Source organism: Neophocaena asiaeorientalis, unplaced genomic scaffold, assembly GCF_003031525.2.
Source record: "Neophocaena asiaeorientalis asiaeorientalis breed wild unplaced genomic scaffold, Neophocaena_asiaeorientalis_V1.1 scaffold31, whole genome shotgun sequence".
Classification (NCBI taxonomy): Eukaryota; Metazoa; Chordata; class Mammalia; order Artiodactyla; family Phocoenidae; genus Neophocaena; species Neophocaena asiaeorientalis.
Window position 1 is genome coordinate 3,009,725 of NW_020175320.1, and position 15,220 is coordinate 3,024,944.

Below are 15,220 nucleotides of genomic sequence, written 5' to 3' on the forward strand. Positions count from 1 at the left end.
AGTATAAGTAATTTATGTGAATAATTCAAATGTGCTAAAATTAGTGAGTTTTAGGCTTCTTCAACACATTTGATGTATCTCCACACTCTTAATATTTGATGACTTTGGCTTCTGACCAAAAATCTCTTGCCTGTCAAGAAATCACAGTTGTAAAGCAGATTTTGTTAATAAGAGGGCCATATTCGTAATGTCATGTCCTGCTTCTGAAGCTGGAATATCACAATCTTTAGCATATAATATATTTTTAAAGAATTTTAAAGAGAATTCATGAGTTACAAGAAACTCAGAAGGTAATATTCTGTTGGAATTCCTTCTCCCCTGATCTGTAAACTATTGAAATTAGTAGTTTCATTTTATAGATAAAATATGGTAAAGTTATACATAAGTTTATTTTATCTATAAATTGTAGATAAATTTACTTTATTAATATAGAGAAAGTTATGCTATTCTTTTAAATACAAACATAACAGATGCACCTGCACACACTCACCCACAAACATAGGCAGGGATGGCCACGTAATTGTGGAGCCCAGTGCCCAGTGCAAAATGAACATGTAAGGCCTGTTCAAAAGCCGGGAAAAAAAGAAAGTTTTTTCCTTTTTTTTTTACAGTCTTTATTGACCCAAGAAAGGTTATTTTTATTTGCTATTTAATGTTTGGTTTTTGGTTCTCTAGGGTATAGGGATACTTTTGGACTTTTGGGAGCACATAGACCCTCACAGATTTCTTTAGCCTTACTCCATAACCCCCAGCCATCCTGCCTTGTACCAAGGGCCCCACCAGGAGTGGAGGGTGGCAGCAATTGCTGGGCTGCGGAGCAGGTGGCTGAGGACCTGTCCCTTGAAGGCACTGGGAGGCAGGACTGCATGTTAAGTCTAGGGCGTATGCTTTATTGCCCCATCAGACTTCACTTATCTACACAAATTGAAAGGTAAAATTGTTAAGACTTTCAAAACTGTGATAGCGGAGCATTAAAAGCCAAACACAGGGCTCCTTTCTGAGCGTGCTTCCTTTTGCCCAGTGGCAGGACGCTGAAGTTGCTCTTGTATGTAGTAAACATATACCATATAAAAATAATGGTGATTTTATGGCTTTCTTCAACTTTGGGTTAAAAACTGTTCATACAAAGGGTGAAGTGATGGGCACATTCTGCCCTGGGTGCAATCATTAAGAAGATGCATTGCCTCTAGAAATTTATAAAAAATAATAAAGCCAACTAAAAGTTGGTCTGCACCAGCAATTCTCAAAGTCAGTGATAATGTTTTTCATAAATTCGTTTTTTCTCTAAATCCTAAATAATTGCTGTAGTTATTGTTGAGTTTTAATAATATATGTGTATGTATGATTCAAATTAACACATTTTTATGACTAACCTTTGATAAACATTATATTCTTTATGGATTTAAACAGCAGATTCAGAATAAACAATGATGACAGTGATTGTAAAGACAGAGAACTAGAGTTACTTTAATTCTGTTATTTCATGTGATCACTTGGAATTTAAATTTTAAAATTATAACAATGAAACAGTGTGAATTGCAGGGGTTAATATTTTTGTTAGGTAAATGTAAATTTCATACATGAACTATTTCATTCAATTTGAATAGTAACTTTGAAATTTGTTTTCCTTCTGAAAATTGTCAGTTGCTTTAAAGAACAAATCAGGAAAATAATGATTATCACTGAAAAGTAATTTTGTCATATAGAGGACGGGGGCATTTAAAAATTATCTGGGTATCAAATATGCTAAGTGAGGCACTGAAAATATGTATGCACTTTTGTACATTTACTGCTTTTTTTCTCAATGAGGTTTTAATCTGATGGTCAGTTTCAAGGCCCATTTGTCAAGTATACAAAACTTATTTATGTTACTAATCCTTCTGTTAGATATTTTGGTTGATAAAAGGTAAGTTCTGTGTTAGAAGAGTGAAGTGGAAAGACTCTTCCAGCTGTAATATCCAAATAATTGAGATCAAAGGTAAGTAGCTTTTTTTTAGCTTGTCCAGATAATTATTTTAATTTTTTAAGGGTAGACTTAATTGTAGGAATTCAAATATTTCTCACTTATTTAATTGATTAGATTGCACTACTCTTCATGCGTGATGGAGACTTTCTTCTTCCTTCCTCTCTCCCCCATGTTTCCTCTTCTCTCCTTCCGGCAAAGGAGTACAGACATCCCCTGAAATATCTCTCCCTCGTGGCACTTTCCCCTTTATGACTCTCATTCCTGGTGGAATTCCTGTGTTGCCTTCTCCACTGGTCAGAAGCTCTAGGAGAGCGAGGGCTGTGTCCCTGGCCCTGCCACTGAGCCTTTCAGGTAGCAGGTGCTCAGTAATTACTATTTGGATACAGGTAAATTGAATTAGCACTTGCTTCTTCTCAGTTTTTAAAATTAAAATGGCAATGTGCCTGAAGCAATTAATTTGTAATTATTTATTTATATGATAACTGTGGAGAAAATGTAGGGAAGGTTAATAGTGAGAACAGGAATACAAGAAAGAGCGAGCACAGAGGTGAGAAAACTTGTTCTGTGGGTGATCTAAGAATATTTATATATTGCTTTTTCCCAAGGCATAATGTTAAGCACTTGTTGAGGAAGGCATTTTTCTTCAGGGAATGAAAGACTTACCATGTGTGTGGGTAATGTCTGGTGACCTGCCCTCATGTTGGTGGAGAGATGAGAGCAGGAGTTAAGTTATACAGCGGTGGTTCACAGGATCAGAAACCCATTTATATATTAACATTTTATTGATAAGTACAACCTATTAATAAACAAAAATATGCATTTATATCATTATGAAAAGCACTCAAAAAGCGGTATAATAGTTCCTTTTTATATAAAAGTGCAGAATTTTAGGCTTAATGTGACTATCTGACCAAGCCAATGAATATTGGAATTAAAAAGCAGGAACCAATCTGGAAAAACTGTGGGGTGGGTGTATTATCAGAACACATTTCCAGGTTTCTTTTTCCTCTAGGTTTCTATCACCAATAATGCTTCTCTATAACTGTTTCTTCAGCTTTAACGGAAGGGAATGTACTTCCCTGAAACTAGCTGAACTCAAAACTTTCTCAGTTTGCTCAAAAATTTTAGGACAACTCTCATACCTAAGTCCTCAACTTCCTAGTTTAAGGAATGTTGTGTCTCATTTGGTGGGCCTGATTTGCTTTTCACATTAGTTTGGAGCTTTTGTTATTAACCTATGTTGATCAAGTAAATGCTTAACTATAATTCAGATGCAGTAAAGATAACCAGGAGAAGTTAAAGCACAATTAACTCTCATCAGGATCTGTGGATCTTTTATGTGAATGTGACTTCAAGGCTTCAAATTTTGCAAGTTTACTGAGTCCAGAGCAGTTCAGTAGTGGGGAATAAACGCAGTTTATGTTGTTCTCAGGCTCAATTCATATGACCAGTTTGAGTCTAAATAACTTTACTTCCTTAAACAGATCAGCAAGTCTCGATCATTTTTTGACTGAAGCTCTAGGTTCAATAAGTTCAATGTCTTGTCACGTTAGTAAGAAATTAGCAGGATGTGAGTCCAGATGGGTCTATAAAAAATAAAACAGACAACCACCTAACCATATGATCATATATGTTTGCTCTAATATTTTCATTCTAAATATACATATATATTAGTTTAAATATATATATGTTTTCTATGGCTGCTGTAACAAATTATCACAAACTTAGTGGTTTAAAAACAACACAATAATTATTTTACAACTGTGTAAGCCAAGAGTCTGACACAGGTGTCAATGGGTTGGAAATGAAAGTGTCAGTAGGGCTGCATTCTTTTCTGGAGACTGTAGGGAGGAATCCATTTCTTTGCCTTTTCCAGTTTCTGGAGATCACCCACATTCCCTGGCTCAATGCCTTCTTCCTCCATCTTCAAAGACAGCAGTGTCACATTGTTCTAACCTTGCTTCTGTCCTCACATCTCTTTTTCTGACCACAGTCAGGAAAAGTTTTCCACTTTTTAGGACTCATGTGATTAGATACGGCCCACCAATATTATTCAGGATAATCATCCCACCTTAATTACTTGTGCAAAAGTTCCTTTTGCTATGTAATGTAACAGTCACAGGTTCTGGGAATTTGGATATGGGCATCTTTGGGAGGCTCATGGCCATATACCTAGTACTAGTCTTTCCTAGTCTCCTCTGTGGAATCAGTATCAATCTTTACGTTTCAAATCCATTGTAGTTAGTATCCTTTACTCACTTTATGTTCTATGATGGCAGATCAAGTCTGTTTTATTTACTGTTTTATCCCCAGTCCTAGGCACAATGCCTGGCATTTTAGAAAAGGCTAAATTGTAGTTTTGAATGAAAGAATGAATAAAATTATTACATATTGTATATAGCAAGTAATGGAGAAAAAGCTTCTCCGATATTAAATGGAATGGATTTCAAGCATCTACTAAATTTATATAATAGACTGCCTGTTGTAATAAAAGGTTTTATTTTGCAAAGTATAGGTCTCTTCTAAAAATCGATGTGAATATTCAGCAACAAAATTTTCTCATCACAGTCTCTTCACTTGAATCTACCTCTCGCTATGGTTTGAAACAGGATTTTTATTCATTGAAAAAATATACTCCAGGGAACATTCAGAATCAGAGAAAGTTTAACTTTTGTATTTTAAAACTTAGAAGTATATTTTTCTAAGATATTTCTGCTGATTTTGTTATGCCTCCAGGATTGGTTAGGTCTAGTCCATCTTCTCTGATGTACAATATAGTTAAGAAATTCTTCATGTAGATGGGGTGGAACAATGAGACTCTCTGAAAAAGGAAGGATCTTAGAGGGAAATCAGTTATTTTTAAATGGTGGTTTCTCTATAATTGGTGAAAATAGAGTTGGAGATGGGTGGCCATCATGCTTTAGTACTAAGAATCAGCAGACATGAATTTTTCCTGGGGGTGGGTTGAAATCATGTCAGTGTTAACTTTGGATGTGTTGTTGAAGAGAAAGGAACTTCAGGTGATGTAGAATTATTATTGAAGATAACACTCAGGTTGGTATTTTACTATAGGGGGATGTTAGAGGGCTGAAGGAGAGATGGCATTGCTAGAGTAAATGAGTCAGGCCTGGCCTGCATGAAAGGACCAATTGGTATTTGTAGACCTCACTTGCCCAATATTTTCTTTTGGTGTTTTATGTGAAAGCGTATTGTTGGTTCTCATTATATATTTGTTGAGTGAATAAAAAGCAAATGGATTGGCTTTTGTCATTCAGAGACCAATTTCACTTGTATGTCTTGGGTTTAATGCGTTCCCAGTCTTGGGGAATTATAAGGATCCAATGAAGAAAACAAAGAGATGTTATGGGGTTTTTCTTGCATATAAGGCCTCCACCTCTCTCTTGAAAATCCATTTTGAAATTAATTTCAGCCTTATTTCTCATGATGTTGGGCTGAAGCAGTTAGGATGATGTATATGCAAATGACTATTCAAATACTAGAGACAGGTTAGAATTAAAATTCTAAAAATGTACAGGCAACTTCCACATCTATTTCCTTTTCTCCATTTCTTTGTTCATTCATTTGTCCTTTCCTTCCTTCATGGACTGCATATTAGAACTGATCCATTATTGGATCAGGTACACTGTATTAGACGCTTTACATTTTTATATTCTTAAATTTGTCAATTACACCATAGTGGTGGCCGATTTTTGAGTGGTTGATTATGTTGGAGACCCTGTGTTTTAGTTTATAGATCTGAATTTTACAGCCTCAGTTAATGAAGAAGTAAGAGGAGGAAGATAAGTAAATAGTATCCAGTACAGGTTTGTACAATATTAGATATGCCAAAATCAGAGAGATGAACCAAACTCAGATTAGAACATGATATCGAGAATCTAAAAAAGAATGGGTATATGTATATGTATAACTGAGTCACTTTGCTGTACACCTGAAACAAACACAACATTGTAAATCAACTCTACTCCAGTAAAAGTTTTTTAAAAAAGAACATGAGGTTGAAATCTAAGAACATACAAAGGAATTATCAAAATCAAGGAGACTGGAGACAGATTTTGAAGCTGGGATATAGGAACCAAGAATTCAACAATTAGGGAGATGAGAGAAATAATAAATGGTGGGGGGGGGGTCTGGTTAAATGGGCAAAAATTGGTTTTTTCTTCCTTGCTTTCTTTTCTGTGCCTGTTTTAAGGACTAGATAGTGGGCAGGTATCTAGTCTATCAATTGTTTTGGAAATAAGGTGGTAAAATACTATTGTTTCAGCTGATTTGGGGTCTAATCTTATTCCTCTCCTAAAGGTTCCTGAGTTCCTTCGAGGACTGATTATTAAATAATTACTCTGAGTCTTTCTTAACAAGCTAAATCGTGCTAATAATGATCACTTTGGGATTTAAAAGGAGCTTATGCAGTGCTCATCGGGGAAAAGGAGGCATCTAGATTCCTCTTTTGAGGGAATGAACCTTTTCACGGATCTCTTATTTGTGATCTAATGTTCTAATTTCTCTTAAAAGTAAAAGTTAATCGAGAGAGCCCTACAGAGATGCAGGCTACATGAACACATGATTACTGAATTAATAAGAAAAGCTAAAATAACAAAGGTAGGCAGCTATAATTATTTTTAAAAAGGGGAAGGGGGACTAGCTGGATAGAACCAGAACACAGGAAGAGAAAAAGGTAATTTGTGTAAAATAAAAATAACTAGAAATTAATAGAGGCTATCCTAAAGTGGCAAGACAGTCTGTGCCGAGAACAGTAACAGGTGAAAGCCCCTAAAGGTTATATCCTCTAGGCCAGACAGCCTGAAGGCTGAGAGTCTTTTGTTTTCATCTTTTGCTTTCCAGCAGAGACAGTGATGATTTCTAGTATTTGTGGTGCACGTTAGTCATTCACCTTGGAATTTTCTAAGTGATGAGAGTAGTAAAGATGTCTTTTGTTATGTTTGAGGTAACGCTTGGACCTAAGGATGGGGCCTAGTTGCCAGGAGAACCAACCATCTAATTAGAGGATTGGAACTTTCAGTCCCACCTTCCAGAACCCCAGGGAAGGGAGAGGCGCTGGAGGTTGAGTTCAGTCACCAGTGGTCAATGATGTATTCAGTGATGCCTATGTAATGAAGCCTCCATAAAAACCTAAAAGGACAGGGTTCAGAGAGCTTCTGGATTGATGTGGATGTGGGGAGTCAGGAATAGTGGCGAACCTGGAGGGGCATGGAAGCTTTTCCCACATACCTTGCCCTGTGCACCTTTTCCATATGGCTGTTCTTGAGTTAAACCTTTTATAATAAACTGGTAGTCTAGTAGGTAATAGTTTCTCTGAGTCTGTGAGTGGCTCTAGCAAATTAATTGAACCTGAGGACAGGGTAGTGGGAACCTGTGATTTATAGCCAGTTGGTCAGAAGTATAGGTAACAATCTGAACTTGTGACTGGCATTTGAAGTGGGGTGACATGGGGGAGGCAGTTTTGTAGGACTGAACCCTTACCTGTGGAATCTGGTGCTGTCTCGAGGTAAATAGTGTCAGAACTGAGTTGAATTGTAGGACAGCCAGCTGGTGTTCTGAGAATTGCTTGGATTCCCACCCCACCTTCTGTGTCCCGCCATACCCTGCCACATTGGAATTTGTACTAGAACCTTTTATTGTTGAAACATATTCAATATTTCTTAATGAATTTGTAGGCAGGCTCTGAATAAAAAGTTATCATACCATTGTAAGTTTAGGATCAAAGGCCAGCTTGTAGCTTTATTTCTGTGCTAAAGTAGGTTTAGCAGGGTCAGACACAGATGAGCAACTTGTGTAGTTGATTTGCTTGGCTATTGACTACACTTAATAATTAACTGGAGAAGACTGTTAGTGATCTACAACTTGCCCCACCCTATTTGGGTCCTTTTTTTAAAATCAGAAATTTTAATATGTTTTAAAGTCTTGTAACCATGATGAAAGAGCTTATTGAATTTTGACATGAATTTATTTGCTTGTTTTCTTCTGGGAGATAAATTGAAACTAGATTTGCTTATGTTTTCTTTAGAGATAACTATCACAGTTTGTATATGAGAAACTCAACTAAGGTTTTTGACTGACAAAAGTTTATTACTCCAGAATTGTTTGCTTTTATGTCCCAGAGTAGCTTTTAAGTATTTTAGTTTGATACTCCTATAAACTTGAAGTAAATCTCTAGTTGTCCTAGTGGATTTAGGTTATGAATATGATTCAGTGTGAGGGCATGGTACCTCATTTGCAAAATACTTTTCTTTCTTTTACATATGGCAAGGATATATCTGTAAGCATTTTTATCTCCCTGTAAAAAGTTGTTTCCTATGTATGGTAGGCAGAATAATGGCCCCCAACGGACGTCTGTGCTCATCCTTGGAACTCATGCATACTTTACACCGTACAAGGGATTTTGCAGATGTGATTCAGTACAGGGATTTGTGATTTTCCTGGATTAAATGGGTGGGCTCAATCTAATCAATTAAGTTTTTAAACCCAGAGAACCTTCCTTGGCTGGATCAGAGAAAGATGTGATGGAAAAAGGAGAGATTCAAAGCATGAGAGTCAGTTTGCCATTGCTGGCTGTATGGTCAGGCCACTCAAGATGGCTGTTCTTGCTCTCTGTACATCCCCTTTGCGACCAGTGCCTGCTTCACCTATATCTTACCCACCTGACTGACCTTCCTACATACTTATTCCAGGCCCCAGCTGGTGATTGTTCTTATCAAAGTGGTGGTGAGGGGCGTGACTGTCTGCTGCTTTCCCTGGTAATTAATGAGCCCACCTGATGTCAATTCCCCTATAACTGGCAATCCGCCCTTCCCCCCACCCTCCCGCAGTGAAGACTGACGCCATGTTTTGCTGGCCGTCTGCTGCACATGGTGGGGTGTCCTCCAGGACCTTGCTTCACACAGGTAAGCTCCCCTATCCATTAAACTATTGATGTCTCTGTTGCTGACTCCAGGCTCTTTCTTTGGTCTTGAAGCTGGGCAAGTACAGGGCTTGTAGGCCTGTTGGGTGCAGCCCAACAATTGGCAGTCAGATAGGAGACTGAGGAAAATCCTGTGAGCACCAAGACGTGGGGAAGTACAGGACGGGGAATGGAAAGTTACAGGGGCCTCCACTAACATGTGGGGCTCCAAAGTTGCAGGAGTAATCCTCAAAGTTGCAGGGAAATCTGGGGTGGCTATCTAATGGGGGGCCTTGTGGTGGCTGTCCTTGATTAATGGGGCTGCCAAGAGATCTGGAGAACAGTGGCCTCTAACGGCTCTGCTGTTGTATCAAAATGAGCCTTCTGTAATTGGTTAAGCTAGCTTTCTAAAGGAATTGTGCTTTTGAGATGTAAATGATCTACCTGGCCTCTCTGGACTTTAATCTTCCATGATCTCTAGAAGTATAGGAGAAAAAAGAGCTTTTAGGTAAACTCTATAGAAATAATTATGTTTTGGGAATGTCTGTCTAAAGTAGTCCCTCCATATTTTGGTAACTTGAAACTAAAGTTGAAAGAAGAGAATTCATGGGCCATTTCAAATAGGATAAAATATTGGAACATTAATTGCTGGGAGGGTCTAAGTTTATCTACCTCTACCTGCTTAAGAGAGGGAGACTAAAGCATTGTTTTCCCATCAGGAAATGCACAATTACTTGCTTCTTGGTTTTTGCCAGAGATGAAGGTTTTCAAGGGTTAAGATTATAATCAGTCATAATTCTTGTAACCAAGTTTCTTTATTGATTACATTGTGATCAGGTGTTTAACTGTGCCTTTTAAAGTTTTTGTCATTTATAGACAGTTATTGTTTTATTCTGATGCTTTTTTGCAAAAATGCTTCATCTTCAAGAAGATTCATAGGAAGGACTTTTTGAGAAGTATAGGTCTCTGATAAATTACCACTGAACGGGGTAAGAAATTAAAGAATCCTAATGGAAAACCTGATGGCTTCGTAAAAAGTGAACAAAAGGATTGGTTACTGAGTGAACTGGTGGATATGGTAATAATGTTTATGGGGTTTGTCCGGAATGTCACTGGTTTTGATCTGTGTTTTCCATGTAGAGGGAAACCCTTCTGCACAAGTTAGTTATGACACACAGCAATTCGGTAAACTGCACCTGTGGGTAGAATTGAAGCATTTTTTTCTTTTCTCTCTTCCTGGTTCCTCCAGAAATTGGAGACTCTTGGGCTCTGAGCAGCCTTAGCAGGTGAATGGGAAAGACTGTCTCCTGTTATGTGCAGGAATCTTGATATTTTGGGGACCTCTGGAAGAGAGAAATCCACTGGGGTGGAGCCTGATAGCAGGCCTTTGGCATGGCTTTCCCGTCCTTGAGAGGCCTTTTGAGAATTCAGTCTGACACTCCTGAGTTCTACCACAGTCAGTTTGGAGGAGCCTGTATGGTCAATTGACCAGACTTGTTTTGCAAACAAATTAGTCTTGATTTGACTTGTTTGGTGGAGATGAGGGTAATTTTAGAGAGAACAATATTATGTTTCAGTGGATGTTAAATTCTAGTTCTATTAATTGAGGTCTGTATTTATGAAAGTTACTGTGTTAGTCATACTTCTGCCCTCATATTCTGGATAGAAAGAAAATTATCTAGTGAAATGGTCACAGAGTATAATGACTTATGAAATGTCACACTGCTTGCTTTAAGTTTGCTGCTAAAAGCACATGTACTATGCTTGTATGACAATTGGGTATAAGTGATAAAATGTATAGCCTATAAAGTGTTTCCCCATTAATATACCTCTCAGCATATTCACAAGATCTGAGTAGTTTTCCCCCAATGTGAATGACTAGGCAAATATAAAGGAGGCCTAGCTTGGACTATGGATCATGAGGGACATGATCTGAACCTGGGGTAGGAGCCAGCACCGCAGAATTGATGGATGGATATTTTGATCATCAGTGCTTTTCTGTTGAACGATTTGCAGTCAAAAGGGGAAATGATGGGAAAATCTGCATATACTGAGGTATGGGGAAGTCATTCTGGCTTATACATGGTTTAACTTAAACTTTACTGACCAGAGCAGCCTGTTTTGTGGCCTTTCAGAAATGCATTGTACATATGCTTTGGCCATTAATGAAGGGAATGCATTTGAAAGTCAAAATGGAGTAGCTGTAGTTCGGACATCCAAGGTAAAACTAGGTGGCCATTGTATATGTGATTTTGGACATGTTCTTGTATTACAGAAAACTTGAGTTTTCTGAAACTGCACTGCAGACCAGGACAGAAACCACAGGCGGGTGTGGTATTATCTCTGAATGCGGTTACCGCTTGTATTTTGCTTAACTGTCATGATCTCCCCTGTGTAGTACCTGTTAGTTGTCTTGCGTTTCCTCCCGATGAGGGAGGAAATCTGTTTGAGGAATGAGCTGCAACACTGACCTCACAAGCCTCAAGTGAGTCTAATTGCTGGGTCTGCAGCGAGATGCTGTGCTCACCTCCTCTGAACTTCCATGAGAAATCAACCCAGCTAATGTGACTAGGTGGGGACTACTGACAATGGGGGAAAGAATCACCATCTTCTGGTACCATATGAGCCGGGGGGGGGGTGGGGAGTCACCATCTTCCAGTCCCATATGCTAATATGTCAGAAGCACCCCCCATTGGTAAATGGTACTGTACAACTGCCTGCCCATGAGCCCCCTGGGCTATGCTGTGTGGAGTAGAATAGGCTGGCTTCTGGACACACAAGTCCAACTAATGGGACTAACTTTTTTGTTTGGAAAGACCTAATGGATTCACCCCTAATGTCACTCAACATAACATGGGGTGGCAGACCTGTACTGTGACTGCTGAGTCATGACTAGGCCAGGGCCTGCCCCTCCTTGGGGGTGGCTCGGGGTTTGTGAAAATCAGGGATGGCCTGTCTGTATTGTATTTGTGGTATATGGTTGCAGTGTCCCTCTACATACCTGACCCCAGGGATATTGTGGAAGAGGAGCCGGCCAAGATTGTAAGGGTTGTGCAGGGTATGTAAGGGTGGAGTATATGGCCAGGCCACTCACGATGGCTGTTCTCTTGCTCTCTGTACATCCCCTGCCTGACCAGTGCCTGTTTCACGTATATCTAACCCACATGACTGACCTTCCAGGTGAAATAAACTCTAGTTTAACATACTTCCAGACCCCAGCTAGTGATGGTTCTTATCAAAGGGGCGGTGAGGCATGTGCTTCTCTGCTGGTAATGAGCCCATCTGACATCAATTCTCCTATAACTGGGAATCTCCCCTTCCCCTGGGAGTGAAGACTGCTGCCGTGTCCTGCACCGCACACAGTGGGGTGTCGCTCCAGGACCTTGTTTCAGATGGGTAAGCTCACCCATCCATTAAACTGTTGATGACTCTGTTGCTGACTCCCGGCTCTTCCTTCTTTCTTGAAGCTGGGAAAGCACAGGGCTTATAGGCCTGTGGGGTGCAGCCCAACACTGGCTTTAAAGTTGGAGGAAGGGGAACATGAACCAAGGGTGGCTTCTAAACCTGGAAATAGCCCTTAGCTGACATCTAGCAAAAAACAGGGATCTCAGTCCTACAATTGCAAGGAACTGCCTCTTCCAATAACCCAAATGGTCAAGTAAGCAGATTCTCCGCTAGAGCCTCCTGAAAGGAACATGGCCTTGTTGACACCTTGATTTTAGTCCAGTTTCATACTTCTGACTTATATAACTGTAAGGTAATAAGTTGATGTTAAGTCACTAAATTTGAGGTAATTTGTTACAGCAGCAATAGAAAATTAATACATGATCTTAATCAGGGGTCATATAGATACTATGTGAGCAACTTTGAAATCTTATGTGAGACGAATTGCTGCCGTTATATACTAAACATGTAGGTATATTAAATATGAACCGTGTATAAATCTCAGGAAAGGAAACCAGCTTCATAGAAATACCAAAATACTGATTTTGAATGTGCTTGTGTATCTCACATAGGATTTAGCATGAAGTAATTAAAATGACTGAAAATCATTTAATGGTGTAAACACCATGAACTGCTGTGGTGCTACACAATGGAAAATATGATTTAGTTTAATTTCTGAGCCAGTGCTTTCAATGGAAATATTATGCAAACTAGAATAATAGGTGAATCCAATATAATTGAAAACTTTCTAGTAGCCACGTAAGTAAAAGAAACAGGTGAAATTAATTTGAATAATGTATTTTTAGTTCAGGATATGCCAAATATCATTTCAACATATAATCAACATGAACATTATCAGTGAGATAGTTTACATTCCTTTTTAGTACTAAATCCTTGAAATCTGGTATGTATTTTATATTTATAGTACATCTGGATTAGCCACACTCTAAGTGTTCATTAGCCACATGTGGTTGTGATATTGGACAGAACAGCTCTATACAGAAAAGTCTTCTCCACTACAGAGTTTCTGATACTTAACCACTTCCATGTTTCTGTAGCTTTAATAATGCTACTCCTGTTAGGAAAGGTAACAAAAGAAAAAAGACACAGAACACTTAGGGACACTAAGAGCTACCGCACCATGCTGTCATTTCTGTGTTAACTGGTAAAGTAGGCAACTGGTATTTTATAGTAGCATATTGGAGAAAAACAAAACTTTCCATATGTGGTAGATTATATTTTCCCAAAATGAACTCCATAGTATCTCCCATTTTGCATATTCTTTGGTATGACTTTGTCTTTCCTCCATGATTAGTTGGAGTTTAATACCCTTCTTCTTGAAACTGGGCTTACCTTAATGACATGACCAATTAAATGTGACATAAGTAATGTTCTGGAACTTCTGAGGCTATGTCACAAAAAGCCTTGCCTTTCAGAGTCCAACTAAGCCTCTTGGAATGCTCAGTCTTGGAAACTCCCTCTCAGAATGCAGTTGCTATACCATAGGAAGCCCAGCCCACCTGGAGAGGTCACAACCAGGTAGGCGATCTGGTTGATAGCCTCAGCTGAGTTCCCAGATCAACAGCCAGTCCTGTGACTGTGCCATCTTGGATGTCTAGCCCATTCAGACCTTCCTATGGCTGCAGCTGAACCTTGACTGCAGCTGCATTGAGACCTGATGTGTGAAATCCTGGCCAAGCCCAGTCAAACCTCAGAACCATGAGAGGGAATAAAAAGTTGTTGCTTTTAGCCACTAGGTTTGGGAATGTCTTCTTGCACAGAAATAGATGATACTCTGAATAGTACAGAATTTGATTGGCAAAGACTTTATTTTGAGAAAAGCATAAAGAATCAAAACTGCTCTAACACCGAATTTGAGGAACTGCCTAGAAGGTACAGAGGATGAGTCAGACTGTCCCCTTAGCCGTAGTGGTCAAGGGTTCTTAACAACAGCTTTGTAAGGAGGAAGATAAAAACTGATATAGTACAAAGTATAGATTTAGTTAATCTCCACAAATCTTTAATATTAAGTCCTGTGTTAAAAATAAAACCACTAAAGATATCCTCATAACAGATTTGAAGTGGGTAAAACTTACCTGTTAGAAGTCAAGATTATAGTGCCCAATGTGAAAACAAAACAAAAACCTAGGAAAGTGACCTTTTGCAGAATTTCATTTTAACAAGGCTTATTTGTGACTGGGTGCATTTTAGCTATAATGATGTATATAATTGCATTTAAGAAGTGACTTTGAAACGTTTCCAGGTGATCCACAATTGATTTTCCCAAAATGTGCATGATGATCACCTGCTCTCTTCAGTGACATTGAATCAGAATCACTGAATACTGAGTGATTATATAATTTATGCTAGAGAACTGTCAGAGGCAAATGTTTATTCAGCCTCTTATGGTTACTAAGTCTTCCTTCCTTCTTGGCAATTTTAAGCGTAGTAGCAGGGGCTCAGAGAAAGAAATATGCAAACCTCCACAAAGTTGGCAGTACTGTAAGTATGGCAGTTGGCTTACAACTGGGGAGAGAAAAATAATTCTTTGGTTTGGTGCATCGCAGAGATATGATAATCACTATTTATGATAATCATGTTGTCTTTTGTAAAAACAGAAGCTCTTTCTAATTTTATAACTCCTTTAGAAGAATTGGCTGCTCATTTTATCTTGTTTCTGACCTTTATATTAAAACCTAGAAGCTTGTATGGTAGAACTAACTGAATCTACTTGATGGTTACTTTTATATTGAGCTGTTTAGACAGTATGGGGAAACCCACCCATCTTCTATCAATTTGGGGTTATTACAGTGTTCCTCCTTTGGGAGGAATGCCTCCCAAAGACTTGAAGATTTAAAAAAAAAAAAAAAACTTTTATTTGGAAATAATTATAA

The 15,220-nt window shown here is 38.6% G+C and overlaps 1 protein-coding gene across 1 annotated transcript in view; it reads left to right on the forward strand.

Annotated features, from left to right (window-relative positions):
- The window catches only part of CTNNA3 (catenin alpha 3), a 1,528,699-nt gene that overhangs the window by 389,061 nt on the left and 1,124,418 nt on the right, over positions 1-15,220 (forward strand). The gene's annotated exons all lie outside the window — the stretch shown is intronic.